This window comes from Acipenser ruthenus, chromosome 21, assembly GCF_902713425.1.
Source record: "Acipenser ruthenus chromosome 21, fAciRut3.2 maternal haplotype, whole genome shotgun sequence".
Classification (NCBI taxonomy): domain Eukaryota; kingdom Metazoa; phylum Chordata; class Actinopteri; order Acipenseriformes; family Acipenseridae; genus Acipenser; species Acipenser ruthenus.
Genome location: NC_081209.1, coordinates 14,345,152 through 14,368,418, shown reverse-complemented (window position 1 = coordinate 14,368,418; position 23,267 = coordinate 14,345,152). Strand labels below are relative to the sequence as shown.

Genomic DNA, 23,267 nt, shown 5'->3' with positions numbered 1-23,267 from the left:
TGATTTATATTCAACACTTTTCACTATATATCCGAGCATCTTGTTGGCCTTTTTTTATAGCTTCCCCACTGACTAGATGAAGACATTTCTGAGTCAGCATAAACTACTAGGTCTTTTTCATAGATCCCTTCTTCAATTTCAGTATCTCCCATATGATATTTATAATGCACATTTTTATTGCCTGCATGCAGTACTTTACACTTTTCTCTATTAAATGTCATTTGCCATGTGTCTGCCCAGTTCTGAATGCTGTCTAGATCATTTTGAATGACCTTTGCTGCTGCAACAGTGTTTGCCACTCCTCCTATTTTTGCGTTGTCTGCAAATTTAACGAGTTTGCTTACTATACCATAATCTAAATCATTAATGTAGATTAGGAATAGAAGAGGACCTAATACTGATCCCTGTGGTACACCACTGGTTACCTCACTCCATTTTGAGGTTTCTCCTCTAACCAGTACTTTCTGTTTTCTACATGTTAACCACTCCCTATTCCATGTACATGCATTTCCTTGAATCCCTACTGCATTCAGTTTGAGAATTAATCCTTTATGCGGGACTTTGTCAAAAGATTTCTGGAAATCTAAATAAACCATGTCTTATGCTTTATCCATCGTCGATGTTGCATCCTCAAAAAAATCAAGCAGGTTAGTTAGACATGATCTCCCTTTTCTAAAACCATGCTGACTGTCTCTCAGGATATTGTTACCATATAGGCAATTTTCCATTTTGGATTTTATTATAGTTTCCATAAGTTTCCATATAATAGAAGTCAGGCTTATTGGTCTGTAGTTACCTGGTTCGATTTTGTCTCCCTTTTTGTGGATCGGTATTACGTTTGCTATTTTCCAGTCTGTCGGTACAACCCCTGTGTCAAGAGACTGTTAGCGGTTAGCAGTTTGTAAATAACTTCTTTCATTTCTTTGAGTACTGTTGGGAGGATCTCATCCGGCCCAGGGGATTTGTTTATTTTAAGAGCTCCTAGTCCCTTTAACACTTCTGCCTCTGTTATGCTAAAGTTATTTAAAACTGGATAGGAACAGGTCGACATGTGGGGCATTTTGTCTGTGTCCTCCTTTGTAAAAAGCTGTGAAAAGTAATTATTTAATATATTTGCTATTTTTTTTTTCTTAGTCTATGATTTTGCCATTTGTGTCTCTTAGACATTTAACCTCCTCTTTGAATGTTCTCTTGCTGTTATAATATTGGAAAAACATTTGGGAATTGGTTTTAGCTCCCTTAGCAATATTGATTTCTATCTCTCTCTTCTGACTTCCTTTTGGACTTGTGTTTGCAGTTCCAAGTACTCTTTCTGTGTACTTTGTTTTTGGTCCCTTTTAACGCTCTGTAAAGTGCCTTTTTTCGCTGAATATTTTTTTTAATTGATCTATTAAACCATTTTGGCCATTTTGTTTTAGATTTAGATTTGTCTGCCTTTTGGGATGCAATTGTTTTGCGCCTCTAGTACTACATTTTTAAAAAACAGCCATCCTTTTTTGGAGGATGTTTTCTCTATTTTACTCCAATCTACTTCTGTTAGTCTCTGTTTCATACCTTCATAGTTTGCTTTTCTAAAATTGTAAACCTTAGCTTTAGTCATTACTTTTACGGTTTTAAAAATCACTTCAAATGAGACCATGTTGTGGTCTAGGTTTGCCAATGGCTCTCTGACCTCTGTTTTAGTTATTCTGTCTTCGTTATTTGAAAAGACTAAATCAAGGCATGCCTCCCCTCTAGTCGGTGCCTTGACAAATTGCGTTAGGAAGGAGTCATTTGTCATTTCTACCATTTCAATTTCGTCCGTCGTGCTCCCCACTGGGTTTTCCCATTTTATATGGGGGAAGTTGAAATCCCCCATTAGTATGGCTTCTCCTTTTCTACACGCATTTCGAATGTCATTGTACAACAGATTATTTTGCTCGGCGTCTGAATTTGGCAGTCTATAGCATGCTCCTATTATTATGCCCTTTGAATTTGTGTCCATTATTCTGACCCATATTGATTCTGCATTGTTTTCTTTGTCCAGATTTAACACCTGGGCTTCAAGACTATTTCTTATGTATAGCGCTACCCCTCCACCTCTTCTGTCCTGCCTGTCTTTCCTATACTGTGTGTACTCACTAATATTATATTCGTCTCCATCACTCTGACAATCAAGTTTCTGTAACAGCTATCACATCGTAGTTACTTGTTAGTGCAGCAGCTTCAAGTTCTAACATTTTGTTTCTGAGACTTCTAGCATTAAGATAAATACATTTAATAGCTGTCTTACCTGAGTTGTTGCCCTTGTTTTGATGTGGTCTGCTTCCTGTTTTTTTTGTTTTCTCCCCCCTTCCTTTCTAGTTTAAATGCTTCTGGACCTCCTCAAGGAACCTTTCTCTGAGTAGATTGGTTCCCTTTTTGTTTAAGTGCAGTCCGTCCCGCCTATATAGATAGTCCTATACACCTGCCTGGTAATCTTCAAATATCCTGGACTGTGTGAGGATGTACGAGTCCAGCTCCACGTACAGCTCTTCTGCTGGTTCTGTGACACCGCCTTATTTCAAGAAGTGGTACTTTTAACACATGCTGAGGCACCTAGTAAAGTTAGCACCCTTAAGTGAATATGGTTTGCATATCAAATACCTCCCTCGCGGTATTTTGTGATGTAATTTGCATACATTTCCACACATTAACATTATTCATTCTATTTAAATGACTCGAACGCGGTTCTTTTTCCACACGCTAGGTTGTCTGCAGCAGGTGTACAAAGCACACAGTAAAGGGGCTCACTGCTTGTAAAACGCGTTCCCCCTGTTTAGTGAATGAGCCTCTTAGTGTCTTCTGGGTCCTTGTCTTCACACACTAATCTGTCCACCATTGCAGATGCCTCTCTTTCTGATGTTTTGAGAAACTGCACAGGTGATTAGGTGCCATGCAGAAGAGTGCGCTGTCTAGAAGATTAGGTTGGTTTTGATCTGGAATAGTCATTTAGAGCAAAATCAGCAAGCAGGACTTCTGGATTGTTTTTAAGGAAGTTGTTTTTAATATCTTCAGGATGATGGATTTTGTAACTCTGACTTCTACATGGATGGAGTTTACTTACAAAATTCTGTTCATTGCAAATGACTTCCATTCTGTTGCGCCTCAGACACACGCACACACAGGAATAAATCAAATCACAGTTCTGTCTGTCACGAGGCTGGGGTGGCCAGCACTGTCTGTCACAAAGCTGGGGTGGCCAGTACTGTCTGTCAGTCTGTCACAAGGCTGGGGTGGCCAGCACTGTCTGTCACAAGGCTGGGGTGGCCAGCACTGTCTGTCACGAAGCTGGGGTGGCCAGTACTGTCTGTCAGTCTGTCACAATGCTGCGGTGGCCAGTACTGTCTGTCACGAGGCTAGGGTGGCCAGTACTGTCTGTCACGAGGCTAGGGTGGCCAGCACTGTCTGTCACGAGGCTGGGGTGGCCAGCACTGTCTGTCAGTCTGTCACAAGGCTGGGGTGGCCAGTACTGTCTGTCACGAGGCTCGAGTGGCCAGTACTGTCGTGTCACAAGGCTGTGGTTGGCCAGCACTGTCTGTCACGAGGCTGGGGTGGCCAGCACTGTCTGTCAGTCTGTAACAATGCTGCGGTGGCCAGTACTGTCTGTCACGAGGCTGGGGTGGCCAGTACTGTCTGTCAGTCTGTCACAATGCTGCGGTGGCCAGTACTGTCTGTCATGAGGCTGGGGTGGCCAGTACTGTCTGTCAGTCTGTCACAATGCTGCGGTGGCCAGTACTGTCTGTCACGAGGCTGGGGTGGCCAGCACTGTCTGTCACGAGGCTGGGGTGGCCAGTACTGTCTGTCAGTCTGTCACAATGCTGCGGTGGCCAGTACTGTCTGTCACGAGGCTGGGGTGGCCAGTACTGTCTGTCACGAGGCTAGGGTGGCCAGCACTGTCTGTCACGAGGCTGGGGTGGCCAGCACTGTCTGTCACGAGGCTGGGGTGGCCAGCACTGTCTGTCACGAGGCTGGGGTGGCCAGTACTGTCTGTCAGTCTGTCACAATGCTGCGGTGGCCAGTACTGTCTGTCACGAGGCTAGGGTGGCCAGCACTGTCTGTCACGAGGCTAGGGTGGCCAGCACTGTCTGTCACGAGGCTGGGGTGGCCAGCACTGTCTGCCACGAGGCTGGTGTGGCCAGTACTGTCTGTCACGAGGCTCGAGTGGCCAGTACTGTCGTGTCACAAGGCTGGGGTGGCCAGCACTGTCTGTCACGAGGCTGGGGTGGCCAGCACTGTCTGTCACGAGGCTGGGGTGGCCAGCACTGTCTGTCACGAGGCTGGGGTGGCCAGCACTGTCTGTCACGAGGCTGGGGTGGCCAGTACTGTCTGTCACGAGGCTGGGCTGGCCAGCACTGTCTGTCACGAGGCTGGGGTGACCAGCACTGTCTGTCACGAGGCTGGGGTGACCAGCACTGTCTGTCACGAGGCTGGGGTGGCCAGCACTGTCTGTCACGAGGCTGGGGTGGCCAGCACTGTCTGTCACGAGGCTCGGGTGGCCAGTACTGTCTGTCACGAGGCTCGGGTGGCCAGTACTGTCTGTCACAAGGCTGGGGTGGCCAGCACTGTCTGTCAGTCTGTCACAAGGCTGGGGTGGCCAGCACTGTCTGTCACGAGGCTGGGGTGGCCAGCACTGTCTGTCACGAGGCTGGGGTGGCCAGCACTGTCTGTCACAAGACTGCGGTGGCCAGCACTGTCTGTCACGATGCTGCGGTGGCCAGTACTGTCTGTCAGTCTGTCACAAGGCTGGGGTGGCCAGTACTGTCTGTCACAAGGCTCGGGTGGCCAGCACTGTCTGTCACGAGGCTGGGGTGGCCAGTACTGTCTGTCAGTCTGTCACGAGGCTGGGGTGGCCAGTACTGTCTGTCAGTCTGTCACAAGGCTGGGGTGGCCAGTACTGTCTGTCACAAGGCTCGGGTGGCCAGCACTGTCTGTCACGAGGCTGGGGTGGCCAGCTCTGTCTGTCACGAGGCTGGGGTGGCCAGCTCTGTCTGTCAGTCTGTCACAAGGCTGGGGTGGCCAGTACTGTCTGTCACGAGGCTCGGGTGGCCAGTACTGTCTGTCACAAGGCTGGGGTGGCCAGCACTGTCTGTCAGTCTGTCACAAGGCTGGGGTGGCCAGCACTGTCTGTCACGAGGCTGGGGTGGCCAGCACTGTCTGTCACGAGGCTGGGGTGGCCAGCAATGTCTGTCATGAGGCTGGGGTGGCCAGCACTGTCTGTCACGAGGCTGGGGTGGCCAGCACTGTCTGTCACAAGGCTGGAGTGGCCAGTACTGTCTGTCACAAGGCTGGGGTGGCTAGTACTGTCTTTCACAAGGCTCGGGTGGCCAGCACTGTCTGTCACAAGGCTGGGGTGGACAGTACTGTCTGTCAGTCTGTCACAAAGCTGGGGTGGCCAGCACTGTCTGTCACGAAGCTGGGGTGGCCAGTACTGTCTGTCAGTCTGTCACAATGCTGCGGTGGCCAGTAGTGATGTTGCACAAATACAAGTTCAGAATAATTTATTGAACAAACCCTGAGTGTGGATACTCTTTGTTGCTTATATACTAATTGTACTAATTGTATGCAGCACCAGATTCCAGTGAGTGGCACAAGACAGGGGTTAACTCTAACCCTAACCCTAACTCTAACTCTAACTCTAACCACATCGTCCCAGTTGTCATTTATTGAAATTAACATGTCTGCACATAGGAGGTCTACGTACAATTCTTTCATTAGCTAAAACTCAAAATGCAAAATCCATTGTTCCGGTACAGATTTGCCAAGTGCAAAGCTACAGATCACATTGGTAACTCTTGCTTAGCACTCCTTTAATAAGAGTGGCTCAGTAATAATGAGGGACGACACATCCTGATTTACAAAGCGTGGAGAGCAGTAGAAACAAGACCGTACGCTCACAGCAATTGAAACGCTGAGTTTGTCCAATTTCTTTATTTCAGTACAACAAGTTCAAGTGGTGGATATTGAATGAAAAGGTGAACACTCCAACTACGACTGTGTACAGGTAATGTTTTCACCCTGTGGACACTCCAATGTGACGTTCCCACATCGATTCAGAATTACAACCCATTCACACTAATAAGACATCATCTGAAATGACGCTCCCTGGGATGCTTTGTTTTTGTTCACAAACAAATTCTAGTTCATAAAGGAGCCCTACAAAACAATAAGAATACATATGAGGTAAGATGTACTAGAATTCTGTAGCTCTGTCTATACCAGTATACCTGTAGAATATACAGGAAAGAGATTTTCTCTGTGTCAAAGCAGTTTTGTGCACCCATGTCTCTGTGCTCAGTGCACTGCACTAACCTGCTCCTCTCTCTCTCCAGGTGCGGGCCCCTGATCAACCTGTGTCGAGGCTCTCACGTCCAACACACTGGAAAAATCAAGGCCTTGAAGCTCTACAAGGTAGGGAGCTGGGCTGCACTGCACTGTGGAAAGCTCTCAGTACTGGAGCTGCGTCTCACACACAACATCTCTGCACTGCACTGTGGAAAGCTCTCAGTACTGGAGCTGCGTCTAACACACAACATCTCTGCACTGCACTGTGGAAAGCTCTCAGTACTGAAGCTGCGTCTAACACACAACATCTCTGCACTGCACTGTGGAAAGCTCTCAGTACTGAAGCTGCGTCTAACACACAACATCTCTGCACTGCACTGTGGAAAGCTCTCAGTACTGGAGCTGCGTCTCACACACAACATCTCTGCACTGCACTGTGGAAAGCTCTCAGTACTGGAGCTGCGTCTAACACACAACATCTCTGCACTGCACTGTGGAAAGCTCTCAGTACTGAAGCTGCGTCTAACACACAACATCTCTGCACTGTGGAAAGCTCTCAGTACTGAAGCTGCGTCTAACACACAACATCTCTGCACTGCACTGTGGAAAGCTCTCAGTACTGAAGCTGCGTCTCACACACAACATCTCTGCACTGCACTGTGGAAAGCTCTCAGTACTGGAGCTGCCTGCCTCTCACACACAACATCTCTGCACTGCACTGTGGAAAGCTCTCAGTACTGGAGCTGCATCTCACACACAACATCTCTGCACTGCACTGTGGAAAGCTCTCAGTACTGGAGCTGCATCTCACACACAACATCTCTGCACTGCACTCTGAAAAGCTCTCAGTACTGGAGCTGCCTCTCACACACAACATCTCTGCACTGCACTGTGGAAAGCTCTCAGTACTGGAGCTGCGTCTCACACACAACATCTCTGCACTGCACTGTGGAAAGCTCTCAGTACTGGAGCTGCATCTCACACACAACATCTCTGCACTGCACTGTGGAAAGCTCTCAGTACTGAAGCTGCGTCTCACACACAACATCTCTGCACTGCACTGTGGAAAGCTCTCAGTACTGAAGCTGCGTCTCACACACAACATCTCTGCACTGTGGAAAGCTCTCAGTACTGGAGCTGCATCTCACACACAAGGGAGTGGTTAACAGGTAGGGAGTGGTTAACAGGTAGAAAACAGAAAGTACTGATTAGAGGAGAAACCTCAAAATGGAGTGAGGTAACCAGTGGTGTAGTCCTCTGCTATTCCTAATCTACATTAATGATTTAGATTCTGGTATAGTAAGCAAACTCGTTAAATTTGCAGACGACACAAAAATAGGAGGAGTGGCAAACACTGTTGAAGCAGCAAAGGTCATTCAAAATGATCTAGACAGCATTCAGAATTGGGCAGACACATGGCAAATGAAATTTAATAGAGAAAAGTGTAAAGTATTGCATGCGGGCAATAAAAATGTGCATTATAAATATCATATGGGAGATACTGAAATTGAAGAAGGGAACTATGAAAAAGACCTAGGAGTTTATGTTGACTCAGAAATGTCTTCATCTAGACAATGTGGGGAAGCTATAAAAAAGGCTAACAAGATGCTTGGATATATTGTGAGAAGTGTTGAATTTAAATCAAGGGTAGTAATGTTAAAACTCTACAATGCATTAGTAAGACCTCATCTAGAATATTGTGTTCAGTTCTGGTCACCTCGTTACAAAAAGGATATTGCTGTCAATCGACTGGCAAGACCAGAACTTCTTGATCAACGCCTGTAATTAGGATCCCCACACAAATCTTAGGTTTGCCATTTGTACAGTTCTAAACCAACTGCACTGCAGTAAACTGGAGAGAAACAATGGACAGGGCATTAAAATAAAAAATGAATAAAACAGGTTAAATATTACATTTCATAAAATAGAAAAAACCTTAGAATTGCTGATTAAACCGAACTTCAGTACATAGTACAGTAAGTTAGAAAAACTAAATCGGCAAACATAAGAGAAAGTTAGGTGCTTCTGTGCTGTCCTGAAAGTACAGAGCAGTCCTGAAAGTACTTGTACAATTAGCATAGAACATACTGCTTTTACAGACAATCTGACATTGTGCAAATCTACAGGCAACTTACACAAGCAAACTAACAATACAAAATGACTGTTAACACTATATTGTCAATGAAACTGCTTGAGATTTACGGAAATTGGGCAATGCAAACAAACCAGAGAGAGTTACTTTATAGTTTGTGGAGTTTCTAAATGTTTATTAGTAGTAATCTAAATGGAGGAGTTACTGATTAGCGTAACAAACCAGCCATTTGTAATGTACTGTCCCTGCTACATTTAGAATAGACGTATCTGCCTGCACGTACAGGTAGTGGACAAAAAAATGGAAACACCAATGTAAAGTCACTTAATAAGGCGTTGGGCCACTATGGTATCCCGCTCTGTGGAGTTCTCGGCGGACCGTTTTTGATGAAACTGGCTGCTCAGGCCCCAGGTTGAAATTTGCAGTCAATTGATCTGCAGTTGCTCGCCTGTTTTGCCTTGCACTTTGAATTAATGCACGGATATCACGATCCTGGAGTATGTGCTTCCACCCACTGTTGCCCTTTGCTGATGATGTCTTAACCTCGCAGTTCCATGCCGACATCACCTTAGACACCGTTGCTCGTGAAACATCAGCAAGTTGAGCTGTCTTGGTCACTGAAGCTCCTGCCAAACGCGCCCCAACAATCACCCCTCTTTCAAAGTCACTGAGGTCTCCTCTTGCAGCCATGCTAGCCGTAATTGTAGCCTGTCCAGCATTTTTATACATGACCCTAAGCATGCTGGGATGTTATTTGCTTAATTAATGCATGAGCCACACCTGTGTGGAAACCCTTGCTTTCAGTATACTTGGTGTCCCTCATTTACCCAGGTGTTTCCATTTTTTTGTCCACTACCTGTATGAAACGATAAGCAGCTTCAATGTTGAGTTCTCATTTCTCTCTGTATCTCCCTGTGAGCTTGTCTGGAGAACTGGAACTGCATCGCACTGAGGAGGAGGCTGTGTGGTCCAGTGGTTAAAGAAAAGGGCTTGTAACCAGGAGGTCCCCGGTTCAAATCCCACCTCAGCCACTGACTCATTGTGTGACCCTGAGCAAGTCACTTAACCTCCTTGTGCTCCGTCTTTCGGGTGAGACGTAATTGTAAGTGACTCTGCAGCTGATGCATAGTTCACACACCCTAGTCTCTGTAAGTCGCCTTGGATAAAGGCGTCTGCTAAATAAACTAATAATAATAACTGAACAGGCTTCTTCAGCCCATTCAAATAATGGGACAAAATGGTCTTTCGACTTGGCTGGTCTCACCTGCTCACCCACGCTATGTATGTCCTGCCTGCAGCTGCTGCTCTTTGCTGGGGATTCCAGAGGAAGCAGTGGCTCTGGTGCTCCTGCAGAATCAGCAGGGAATGTTTCTCCTCCTTGCGCTACAGCCCAGATCAGAGAGTGCTCTCCTTGAGATGATGTTGTCTTGTGAAATATGTCCAGTTAATAAAGAAATAGCAGCCCAGTTCTTGGCTCTGCCCCTCAGAACTCATCCACGTACTGGGAGGGCCGTGTGGACATGGAGTCTCTTCAGCGCATCTATGAGATCTCCTTCCCTGACTCTAAGATGATGAAGGAATGGGAGAGAGTCCAGGAGGAAGCCAAGAACCGCGACCACCGCAAAATTGGCAAGGTAACAAACCGATGGGAATGCCAATCACTCCAGGGAAACAATGTAGCCAGGCATACGTACGAATGTGACACAATAGAGCTTTACATACGTTGAGAGAAGCGCTTATCTGATTGTGAAGAAACCTGGCTCAGACTTAAGAGTATTAGAATGGGAGCATATATAGGAGATTCTTGAAGAATAAAACATGGAAAGGAGACTAGCCAGCGTGTTACTGAATGTGTATGTAACAGGGCGAGCAGCCCTGTACAGGGTTTGTTTATTTTTAGAACGGGGTCTCCCCCTCCGCCCCTGTGTTATTTTGTTTTTGTTTATTATGATTTATTTATTGTATTTGTGACGGTGTACCGCCGTGTTATTGGGTTTTATATTTGTCGGCGAAGCACCGTATGTGTTATTGTTTTGTTTATAAATATGACGGCGTAGCCAATTTGTTTTGTTTAGTAGCGTGGATGGGAAGCCAAGGCCGAGGGGTAATAGAATAATTACTAACCAGTTAAACCCCTCGGCCACGATATAAAAGTCTGCAGCTCGCTGCACTCGGGGGTGGGTGTATGAGGAGCGAGAGTAGAGAGCGAGGAGCGAGAAAAACATAACTAAAAGAAGATACAGGAACAGTGACGGCTACAGCCCAGCCTGACCTGTATTATTTATTTTGTGTTCGAGATTTGTTTCTGTTTGAACCTTTTATTTTGCTCTATGAGCACAGTTTCTTTTTGTTTAAACCTTTGATTTATTTTTGTATTTAAATAAAACGACGGCCAGCCGCGTCTTTTGTTTTGAAACTGCATTTTGGTGTCAGTATTTCCTTCCTGCTTCTGTCCTGACGTCACCGCCCAGCTATCCTGCCACAGTGTATTACTTAGATTACTTAGTCTGTATGTTAATTAAGGCAATATGACCTACAGGCATAAATGGTACTGTCATACTTGAGTTTTAATCTTGACATGGACAAGAAATTCAGTGTGGAAAACAAAGAGCCTTACACATTGTACCCGAAACGAAAGCAAGCCCTTTTTCTTCTGAAATGCACTGTTTGAGATGTCGGGGTGGTTGATGGTTCTTGTGTTTTGAGATGCCGGGGTGGTTGATGGTTCTTGTTTGAGATGCCGGGGTGGTTGATGGTTTCTTGTGTTTGAGATGCCGGGGTGGTTGATGGTTCTTGTTTGAGATGCCGGGGTGGTTGATGGTTCTTGTTTGAGATGCCGGGGTGGTTGATGGTTCTTGTGTTTTGAGATGCCGGGGGTGGTTGATGGTTTCTTGTGTTTGAGATGCTGGGGTGGTTGATGGTTTCTTGTGTTTTGAGATGCCGGGGTGGTTGATGTTTTGAGATGCCGGGGTGGTTGATGGTTCTTGTGTTTTGAGATGCCGGGGTGGTTGATGGTTCTTGTTTGAGATACTGGGGTGGTTGATGGTTTCTTGTGTTTTGAGATGCCGGGGTGGTTGATGTTTTGAGATGCCGGGGTGGTTGATGGTTCTTGTGTTTTGAGATGCCGGGGTGGTTGATGGTTTCTTGTGTTTGAGATGCCGGGGTGGTTGATGGTTTCTTGTGTTTTGAGATGCCGGGGTGGTTGATGGTTTCTTGTGTTTGAGATGCCGGGGTGGTTGATGGTTTCTTGTGTTTGAGATGCCGGGGTGGTTGATGGTTCTTGTGTTTTTGAGATGCCGGGGTGGTTGATGGTTCTTGTTTGAGATGCCGGGGTGGTTGATGGTTCTTGTGTTTGAGATGCCGGGGTGGTTGATGTTTTTTTTTGTTTTGAGATGCTGGGGTGGTTGATGGTTTCTTGTGTTTGAGATGCCGGGGTGGTTGATGGTTCTTGTGTTTTGAGATGCCGGGGTGGTTGATGGTTCTTGTGTTTTGAGATGCCGGGGTGGTTGATGGTTCTTGTTTGAGATGCCGGGGTGGTTGATGGTTCTTGTTTGAGATGCCGGGGTGGTTGATGGTTCTTGTGTTTTGAGATGCCGGGGTGGTTGATGTTTTGAGATGTCGGGGTGGTTGATGGTTCTTGTTTGAGATGTCAGGGTGGTTGATGGTTCTTGTGTTTTTGAGATGCTGGGGTGGTTGATGTTTTGAGATGTCGGGGTGGTTGATGGTTCTTGTTTGAGATGTCGGGGTGGTTGATGGTTCTTGTGTTTTTGAGATGCCGGGGTGGTTGATGTTTCTTCCTTGTTCTGTGACTCTCTGCCCCTGCAGGAGCAGGAGCTGTTGTTCTTCCATGATCTGAGTCCTGGAAGCTGCTTCTTCCTCCCAAAGGGGGCCTTCATCTACAACACACTCATGGACTTCATCAGGGTAAGACAGCTGCACATAGAGTTCAGACCCACTCCTTTCATCTAGTTTAGCACTCCTCTCTTGAATCAGTCACTTTTGAACAATCAGTTGCCTATAGGAATAGAGAGAGAGAGAAACCTCTCGGCAGCAATGGACACCTTTATCGACGACAATACATATTGTTAATCAAAACAGATTATCATTGACATCACAATAATGGATTATTGTCATTGTGTGACAGGAGGAGTACCACAGGCGGGACTTCCTGGAGGTGGCCTCACCCAACATCTACAAGCTGTGGGAGACCTCTGGCCACTGGCAGCACTACAGCGACAACATGTTCTCCTTCGAGGTGGAGAAAGAGACCTTCGCACTGAAGCCCATGAACTGCCCCGGACACAAGTTATCACATAACTTATATATTTAAAATCCAGAACTGGACTACCTTCCCTCTTCCTTTCTCTTCTCCTTTCTTCTGTCCCCCACCTTCCTCTCTGTGTCTTCATTTCTCTTCTCCTTTCTTCTGTCCCCCACCTTCCTGCTCGTGTCTTCCTTTCTCTTCTCCTTTCCTCTGTCCCCCACCTTCCTCCCTATGTCTTCCTTTCTCTTCTCCTTTCCTCTGTCCCCCACCTTCCTGCTCGTGTCTTCCTTTCTCTTCACCTTTCCTCTGTCCCCCACCTTCCTCTCTTTGTCTTCCTTTCTCTTCTCCTTTCCTCTGTCCCCCACCTTCCTCTCTGTGTCTTCCTTTCTCTTCTCCTTTCCTCTGTCCCCCACCTTCCTCTCTGTGTCTTCCTTTCCTCTGTCCCCCCACCTTCCTCTCTGTGTCTTCCTTTCTCTTCTCCTTTCCTCTGCCCCCCACCTTCCTCTCCGTGTCTTCCTTTCTCTTCTCCTTTCCTCTGTCCCCCACCTTCCTCCCCGTGTCTTCCTTTCTCTTCTCCTTTCCTCTGTCCCCCACCTTCCTCTCTGTGCCTTCCTTTCCTCTGTCCCCCACCTTCCTCTCTGTGTCTAACTTTCTCTTCTCCTTTCCTTTGTCCCCCACCTTCCTCTCTGTGTCTTCCTTTCCTCTGTCCCCCCACCTTCCTCTCTGTGTCTTCCTTTCTCTTCTCCTTTCCTCTGCCCCCCACCTTCCTCTCCGTGTCTTCCTTTCTCTTCTCCTTTCCTCTGTCCCCCACCTTCCTCTCTGTGCCTTCCTTTCCTCTGTCCCCCACCTTCCTCTCTGTGTCTAACTTTCTCTTCTCCTTTCCTTTGTCCCCCACCTTCCTCTCTGTGTCTTCCTTTCCTCTGTCCCCCCACCTTCCTCTCTGTGTCTTCCTTTCTCTTCTCCTTTCCTCTGCCCCCCACCTTCCTCTCCGTGTCTTCCTTTCTCTTCTCCTTTCCTCTGTCCCCCACCTTCCTCCCCGTGTCTTCCTTTCTCTTCTCCTTTCCTCTGTCCCCCACCTTCCTCTCTGTGCCTTCCTTTCCTCTGTCCCCCACCTTCCTCTCTGTGTCTAACTTTCTCTTCTCCTTTCCTTTGTCCCCCACCTTCCTCTCTGTGTCTTCCTTTCCTCTGTCCTCCCACCTTCCTCTCTGTGTCTTCCTTTCTCTTCTCCTTTCCTCTGTCTCCCCACCTTTCTCTCTGTCTTCCTTTCCTCTGTCCCCCACCTTCCTCTCTGTGTCTTCCTTTCCTCTGTCCCCCCACCTTCTTCCCCTCCTCAGTTTGATGTTCAGTCACCGGCCGAGGTCGTGACGTGAGCTGCCCATGCGCTTTGCTGATTTCGGGGTGCTGCACCGGAACGAGCTGTCGGGGGCGCTGACTGGACTGACCCGTGTGAGGCGATTTCAACAGGACGACGCCCACATCTTCTGCACCATGGAGCAGGTGGGGCTGTGCTGCTTCCACTGGGCTACTTCACTTGCCCCTATTATATTGCTAGTTGTTTAAATGTATTTAATTTAATATTCATATTTAAGTACCATCCACTTCATGTGCTATAACTTTAGAAGTATATCAAGCTTTGTATTTGAAAAGTCTATTTTGAAAAAAAAAAAAAGTACTTCAATCTCTCTCTCTCTGGTCTGTCTGTCTCTCTCTCTCTCTCTCTCTCTCTCTCTCTCTCTCTCTCTCTCATCGCAGATTGAGCAGGAGATGAAGGACTGTCTGGATTTCCTCCGCACAGTCTATGCAGTCTTTGGCTTCTCCTTCCAGCTGTGCCTCTCCACTCGCCCGGAGAAGTTTCTGGGAGACATTCAGATCTGGGATCATGCTGAGAAGGTGCTGCTCTGACACTGTGGCAGACTGTGCCATGGAGATGGACACTGTGTTTGGAAATGCAGTTCAGCCCACAGAGCGGCTGGCTGGAACTTTACTGAGCTATCAATAAAAAAGCAATCCCCAGCCACACTGTGCACAGTGTCAAAATGTGTCCTTCTGCTTTCCTTCAATTGGTACTGAAAACTACAATGAGAACCTACAGTATACAGGACAGGACTGTCTGGGATTTGTAGGGAATTGCCACAGCTAGTCCAGTCGTTTCAAATGATTTTCTGAACTGCTCTGGACTTAGCAAATTAAGATGTATTTTCATGTACTCTGCGTACTATAAGGCTTTGAGGTGAACTACGTTTGCACTCTGTAGCACTTGTATTAGTTTTTGTAATGATTTCTTTTCCATGTTTCTTTGAATGAATTGACATCATGACCTCTATGTAATAACCTGATATGACCTTGCAGTTAGAATAAACAGACCAGCCATATAAAGATGTGAGATCTACAAATACATGCCCATTGTGTGTAAAGATGTCATGTCAAGTTGAAAAGGGCTGACCCGTTTGGCCCAGTTGTGCCTTGTTGAACTTTTCATTGCCCCTTGACACTTTACAGGGCGTACCCTTTCTTGTATTTCAGTCTGGCCGTTTATAGATACCACATCTTTATATCCCTGCTCCATTTATTCTAACTGGGGTTTTTTTTGCACAAGTGAAATGTGTTTGAACAGATAAGAACCACTTTAGTGCACTTACAAACCACTAAATTAAACGTCACAGTTGGTTTGAAATTAGGAGTAAAACGCTTGGACCATCTAGTCCACTGTGTTTAAATACTGAAATGTGTATTAAAACACAAATACAATAGTCAAATGTTTGTATTTGGGTCTTGGTTTAAAAGGTGTAAGAGGTTAAGAGTGTGCCTGTAATGGATTTACGATATGGACAGCGCTGTGTCCTTCAGCACTAGTCTGTTAAAATACTTTAAATAAAGTACAGTACAGATCCCTCATGGGCTGCAGCTCAGGAGATGAAGTGCGGGACACTCCTGGGATTCAGGGATCGCTACCAATACAGAGTTAGGACACGTTTCTTTAGTATCTGTATGCTTCAGCATTGGAATGAATTTCCCTGACTACACAGACATGGAAAGCAGACACACTCATTCTTATTGAAATCCATCTTTTTCCTTTGTTTCCAATAGCAACTGGAGAACAGTCTGAAGGAGTTTGGAGAGCCATGGGAGCTGAATCCTGGGGACAGAGCGTTCTACGGACCTAAGGTAACGGAACACTGTCGGAATTATTCAGGAAGCGCTAATGGAGCGTTTCTGGGTGGTCTGAACTACACATTACAACAGGGCCTGTAGGTCACCACAATGAGATCACACGTAGGGTACTATGTACAGTCCTGGACATTGTGACCATGCTTAAAGGAATGAGCTACGAAAATAGGCCGAAAGAACTGAGTCTATTCAGCCTGGAACAATGAATGAGGGGGCAGGAGGGCATGACTGAAGTGTTTCAAATGAAAAGGAGTTGACAGAGTTAACCTGAACCAGTACTGTCAACACAGCACAGAAACCAGGACCGCAGGACACAACTGGAAATCAAGTGGAGATAGAACAGAGGGAGGGAGACGCTTCTTCACACAGAGAGGGGTGAGGGCTACGGAGTTCTGTTGAGGCAGAATCACTTCGACAGAGGGAAGGAGACACTTCACACAGAGAGGGGTGAGGGCTACGGAGTCCTGTTGAGGCAGAATCACTTGGACAGAGGGAAGGAGACACTTCACACAGAGAGGGGTGAGGGCTACGGAGTCCTGTTGAGGCAGAATCACTTCGATCCTTTCAGACCCGACTTGACAAAGTTTTGAGATGAAGTAGGTGCTAGGAACCAGACGAGCTCTGATGGGCCGAACTACCTCCTCTCGTTCATAAATGTTCTTGTGTTCTTAAGTATAGGGAGCACAAGAACCAGCGGGCAGGTAAGGGCTTGCTTTCAGACCCATGTGGAGTTCATTATACAGCAAGTGTTGAGAGATCTAGCATCGAGCAGCTCTTTAATATTTGATCCAGCTGAGTGACTGGATCTCATTTGGAATTTTGCATTTATTTAAATCCAACAACAGAATGACTGGGCAAATCGCATTGTTCCATAATATTATCACAGAATTACCTTGTTATGTTTAGGTTTAAATTATTATTATTATTATTATTATTATTATTATTATTATTATTTATTTCTTAGCAGACGCCCTTATCCAGAGCGACTTATTACAAGATATTATTATTTTTACATACAATTACCCATTTATACAGTTGGGTTTTTACTGGAGCAATCTAGGTAAAGTACCTTGCTCAAGGGTACAGCAGCAGTGTCCCCCACCTGGGATTGAACCCACGACCCTCCGGTCAAGAGTCCAGAGCCCTAACCACTACTCCACACTGCTGCCTCTACTGTTGTGAAGCCTCTATTTATCCCTGTGATGGGGTACACCCTGCCCCTGTGTGTATTATATTAAAACATATTGCTTGTTTTTATTTATTTATTGTGTTTGTAGAATGCCTTTCATACCACGAAAGCATGGATTCCTTTCTCTGCATCAGCCACAGAAAGAAAAGACCTCATTTTAGCAATGTTACGTAGGTGATTTTATAATTTTTCGAATACGTGCCTCAAAACTTAAATCAGAATCCATTATAACCCCCAAGTGTCTCACATCAGCTTTTATATTAGAAGTCAGGTTGCCCAAATCATTTTTGAGGGAGTTTGCATGCTCTAGTTGTTGTCGAGAACCTAACAGCAAAACTTCAGTTGTAATCGGTACCAAAAATAGAAGTAATCCCCTCCTCTATTTCTTCTAAGGCTTCCCTTCCCCTCCTAACCACAGGAAGAGGGCCAGAGAGCATTACATTATTACATCATTGTTGTGCCTTTAGACAGAGTGATTTCAAATGATCCTTGAATCTCAGATTTTCTAATTCTAGTATCATTGGTGCCCACATGGACAATCAACCCAGACACTTGACCATGGTTTCCAACCAGGATTTCCAATTGTGCAGCAACATCAAGGACTCTAGTACCTGGACAGCATTCAACAGAGACATTTTGTGTGTTTGCAAGTACTGGGCTGACCTCTCTAACAACAAAGTCACCCACTAAGAGCACCTTGCTGAAACTAGTTTCATGTTTCTCATTGTGGATAAGAGGGTTACATCTATTCCTAGTCTCAATAGTACATGATGAAGGTGCAGAAACCCTAGACTTTGAGCCCCTTCTAACGTTCACCCAGCAATTTCTATTTAGCGGCTGTGATGATCAAGCAGCTTGTTCATGCCGTGCCCTGGGCGCATGGAAGCCAGCTGGGGTAGAAGAGGGGCCCCTGAGTTCAGAGGATCTGCTAGAACTGAGATTGCTTCTATACCAGAACCAGAGGGATCAGAGGGGCCTATGAATGTAGTATTTTCAAAATGAAAGCTGTCATCAATCCATTTCTCAGTCTTATTGATATCTCTGAGGGGTGGATATGTGTTCTTCGAGTGAACATATTTTCTCTGTCAGAATTTGGTTGAGCTTACATTTTCGCAGATGAAGCAATTGTCATATTCAATACAACTAACAACAATAAACATCCTTAAAATTTAAATAAAATACCAAATGTATTCTTAAAAGGTTAAAAAAAAAGTTTTAGATAGACAAAGTCATTGATTAGTCCAGGCAAAATATCCCAGGAAGGTTTAAGACCATGGGTAACTTCTGGTTAAAAATAATAATATAATATCATTACAAAGAATCAAAGGAGTCCCCAGCAATGTCCAGAAACCCTACTGATCCAACCAAGCCAGCCCAGGAGAAGAGCAGGCCTCCGGTCCAGCCTATTAGTGCTGCTGCTGATAGAAATGCAGGAGAGCAGGCCTCAGAGAAACCAAAGCCTTTTCTGCTGCTTGAAGTGGATTGCAGCCTCTGAAGTACAGAGCCCCCTGCTGGTCTGGAATCTGTTGCTGCAGTGAGTGGATTGCAGCCTCTGAAGCACAGAGCCCCCTGCTGGTCTGAAATCTGTTGCTGCAGTGAGTGGATTGCAGCCTCTGAAGCACAGAGCCCCCTGCTGGTTTGGAATCTGTTGTTGCAGTGAGTGGATTGCAGCCTCTGAAGCACAGAGCCCCCTGCTGGTCTGGAATCGGTTGCTGCAGTGAGTGGATTGCAAACTCTGAAGCACAGAGCCCCCTGCTGGTCTGGAATCTGTTGCTGCAGTGAGTGGATTGCAGCCTCTGAAGCACAGAGCCCCCTGCTGGTCTGGAATCTGTTGCTGCAGTGAGTGGATTGCAGCCTCTGAAGCACAGAGCCCCCTGCTGGTTTGGAATCTGTTGCTGCAGTGAGTGGATTGCAGCCTCTGAAGCACAGAGCCCCCTGCTGGTCTGGAATCTGTTGCTGCAGTGAGTGGATTGCAGCCTCTGAAGCACAGAGCCCCCTGCTGGTCTGGAATCTGTTGCTGCAGTGAGTGGATTGCAGCCTCTGAAGCACAGAGCCCCCTGCTGGTCTGGAATCTGTTGCTGCAGTGAGTGGATTGCAGCCTTTGAAGCACAGAGCCCCCTGCTGGTCTGGAATCTGTTGCTGCAGTGAGTGGATTGCAGCCTTTGAAGCACAGAGCCCCCTGCTGGTCTGGAATCTGTTGCTGCAGTGAGTGGATTTAACCTGCAGTATTGACACCAATACAAGGTCAATGTCTAACAACTGGCACTCGCTCATTCCTTTAATGTGAGCATTATGTGATTGGGGGTGGAGACTGCACCGAACCCAGTGGTATGAGAATGCAATCCCAAACTTATTTCAATATTACAGACATTGAGATAGCCCTTACAGTTTTTCTCAATCGCTAAAACACAGTTACTGATACTATTACCACAATTCTTAAAACAGTTAACACAAACGGCATTTGCAAAACATCAAGTCCAATTGCAAAGTGAAGCAAACATCTCAAATGTATTCATACATCTTACAACATCTAAGCTTTACATACATTCTTCAAACATTTAGGCTCTTTAACCAAAATAAAATACAACATTCAATTGTAAATAGATTGTGCAATTCAAAGGCTTATTACAGGCTTAACAGAAAACCAGTATACACAAAACTTTGAATGTTTCTGTCATTTCATGGGCACTGTATTTAGTCATTCATTTATAATTAATTCAAACAATAATAATAAAGGTTGCAATGATATTTTCATTCTGCATCATGAAGCCCCTCCGCTGGGTCTGGCCACATCGTTTCATCTGTGTCGCAGCGGATCTTCTTCTTAGCAAGGCACCTGGGCAAGAATCGTCTGGCCTGACGGATCCAGCCTTGGCAGGCATCTGCCCCAATGTGGGAACAAGCCAAGTCCATAGCTTGGAGAAGTGTGGCCTGAAGCTGGGGGCTGTAGTCATAAACATTCCCCTTCCAAGAGAAAAACTCCTGGATTGTCTTGAGAGGGGGAGTAGAGGGGAAAGTAAGGAAGCGCGAGCGCTGATGTGCCATTCCTGCACATGTACTGTGATGAGCTGACATTGTCCCAAATGATAACCAAATTCATGGGTTGGGCTCCTTCTCTGCTTTCCCGTTTTCTTCTACGAGTTGGACAGTGCGATCATGCAGTGCGTCCAGAAAGACCAGCAGTCGCTCTGTATTATATGAGCCAATCACCAGAGAGTGGGCAGCGACTGCGCTCTGAGAAACGGCAGCGCACAGAGTGCCATTCCCTCCACGTTGGCTAGGCACATCCACAGTGCAACGCTGTCCGATAAGGGGCCGGCCCTGGCAGCACCTTCTCCACAAGGTGAAACCAGCCTCATCCACATGGAGGTATGGCTGGGTTGAAATGCAAGCTCCATAATTCTCTGTGTACAATTCAGAAAGATCATCAGATATGTTGTGAAATAAAATTGCTAAGTATTGTTACAGAATCCGCCATGAATATTACAGTGACATTAGACCCTAAACACATGGTCGATTCAGTATGATGATTGTAAATTCAGAAGGGTGATTCAGAACTGAGTGAGCGCAGATCTCAGCAATATCTACTGAGCTCTGATGTTCCCCAAAGCTTGATACTGTATGTGCCAGAAACAAATCTGTGAATTAGTCTAACAGACTTATTAACACTAGTCCTAAGAGCATTTCCATCAATTTCTACGTACTTGCACATTCCGATAGCCTAATCCCTTCAATAAATGAACATTGATATGCTAATGTACAATCCACATGCATGGTTACTGTATAAAACAAAGTAGGGAGCTGCATCAGCATGCAAGCTGCAGACTCTATAAATACATGTAACTGGTTGATAAAGTACTGCTGCTCACACTGGCCTGTTTTCAGTTTGGAATGCACACATTCTAGATGCAGCTGTTAATCGCTGCAGATTTGGTTGCATTGCCAGCTCTGCTTCCTTCATGGTCACACCACGGTTGATGACATGGTCCACAATTGTTGCTTGGATTTGATTTGTTACAGCAATACGCTGTGGTCTCACCCTAGCTGGCTGTCTCCTGTGTCAAGTACCACGGCTACGATCGTCCCTCTGTCCACGTCAAATAACGTGCCCCCCTTCTGCCTGCTCCGTGGTGCAGCACCATTTTGGATTTATTTTGGGGTTAACATCAACCTTGTATGCATGAGTGACGTTTGATTATAGATTGATAAATTGTGCAATTTGCATTTCCACATGTGGAATGTTTATTTAAAGTAATGAGCAGTCAATGTGAGCAGCAGCATACAAATATATGTGTTCTGAAAACAAGACCCTCACTTATGAAACTTTAAACTATTAAACTATTAAAGTGAATGAATTGCATTAAGTGAACCCTGCAAATGGTTTAGAATTCTGCATTTTGTGTGTTAACCGGAGAAATGTGTGAGTAGTTTTGCAATGAGGAGTCTGTTTCAGTGTTTGTGATAACTGTGTTGAGAATTGTGCGATAGTTTCAGGAATGGTTATACTATGCATTTACCACAGGTGATATGCTTTTACCATAGCTGATATGCTTTTACACTGTGATATGCTTTTACCACAGCTGATATACTTTTACACTGTGATATGCTTTTACCATAGCTGATATGCTTTTACACTGTGATATGCTTTTACCACAGCTGATATGCTTTTACATTATGATATGGTTTTACCACAGCTGATATGCTTTTACACTGTGATATGCTTTTACCACAGCTGATATGCTTTAAATTATGATATGCTTTTACCACAGCTGATATGCTTTTACCACAGCTGATATGCTTTTACACTGTGATATGCTTTTACCACAGCTGATATGCTTTTACACTGTGATATGCTTTTACCACAGCTGATATGCTTTTACACAGTGATATGCTTTTACCATAGCTGATATGCTTTTACCACAGCTGATATGCTTTTACCACAGCTGATATGCTTTTACATTATGATATGCTTTTACCACAGCTGATATGCTTTTACATTATGATATGCTTTTACATTATGATATGCTTTTACCATAGCTGATATGCTTTTACACAGTGATATGCTTTTACCATAGCTGATATGCTTTTACCACAGCTGATATGCTTTTACCACAGCTGATATGCTTTTACATTATGATATGCTTTTACCACAGCTGATATGCTTTTACCACAGCTGATATGCTTTTACACTGTGATATGCTTTTACCATAGCTGATATGCTTTTACATTATGATATGCTTTTACCACAGCTGATATGCTTTTACATTATGATATGCTTTTACCACAGCTGATATGCTTTTACATTGATATGCTTTTACCACAGCTGATATGCTTTTACCATAGCTGATATGCTTTTACACTGTGATATGCTTTTACCATAGCTGATATGCTTTTACATTATGATATGCTTTTACCACAGCTGATATGCTTTTACATTATGATATGCTTTTACCACAGCTGATATGCTTTTACATTGATATGCTTTTACCACAGCTGATATGCTTTTACCATAGCTGATATGCTTTTACACTGTGATATGCTTTTACCATAGCTGATATGCTTTTACCACAGCTGATATGCTTTTACACTATGATATGCTTTTACCATAGCTGATATGCTTTTACACTGTGATATGCTTTTACCATAGCTGATATGCTTTTACCATAGCTGATATGCTTTTACACTGTGATATGCTTTTACCATTGCTGATATGCTTTTACACTGTGATATGCTTTTACCATAGCTGAAATGCTTTTACACTGTGCTATGCTTTACTATAGGACATTTTTATAAGGAGACTTCTAGTTGAAAATGTTTGGATTATGTAGGTCTCTGCAGATACCCCTGAGTGTTTCAGCTGTGAATGAAGGGCTTTGTGACGTGGAGGACGTGCTCAGCCTGGCTCGCTGTGTGCAGTGCTGACGGGACTCTGTCTTTGTGTCTCACAGCAAGGACAGCGATGACAAAGTGAGGCCTGTCATCATTCACAGAGCCGTGCTGGGCTCAGTCGAGAGGATGATCGCCATTCTCACCGAGAACTACGCAGGGAAATGGTAACTAGAGTCGGAATGCTTTCCTCACAACAAACTGACATGAATAGAAGATAAGGGTGTCGTCACCCTGTTTTACTGTCACTTTCACCACTTTTCACAGAACACTCTATTTCTGCTTTTGCTTGGGTAAAACTTCAAATTATGTTTACAGCAACTCAAATCTTGGGATGGTTTCTGTTTTCTGTGAAGTGCTTTGAA

At 45.2% G+C, this 23,267-nt stretch overlaps 1 pseudogene; it reads left to right on the top strand.

The window, feature by feature from the left end:
- LOC117428303 (threonine--tRNA ligase 1, cytoplasmic-like) overlaps window positions 1-22,955 on the top strand; it is a 36,978-nt pseudogene extending 14,023 nt beyond the window's left edge.
- The last annotated feature ends 312 nt before the right edge of the window (window positions 22,956-23,267 follow it).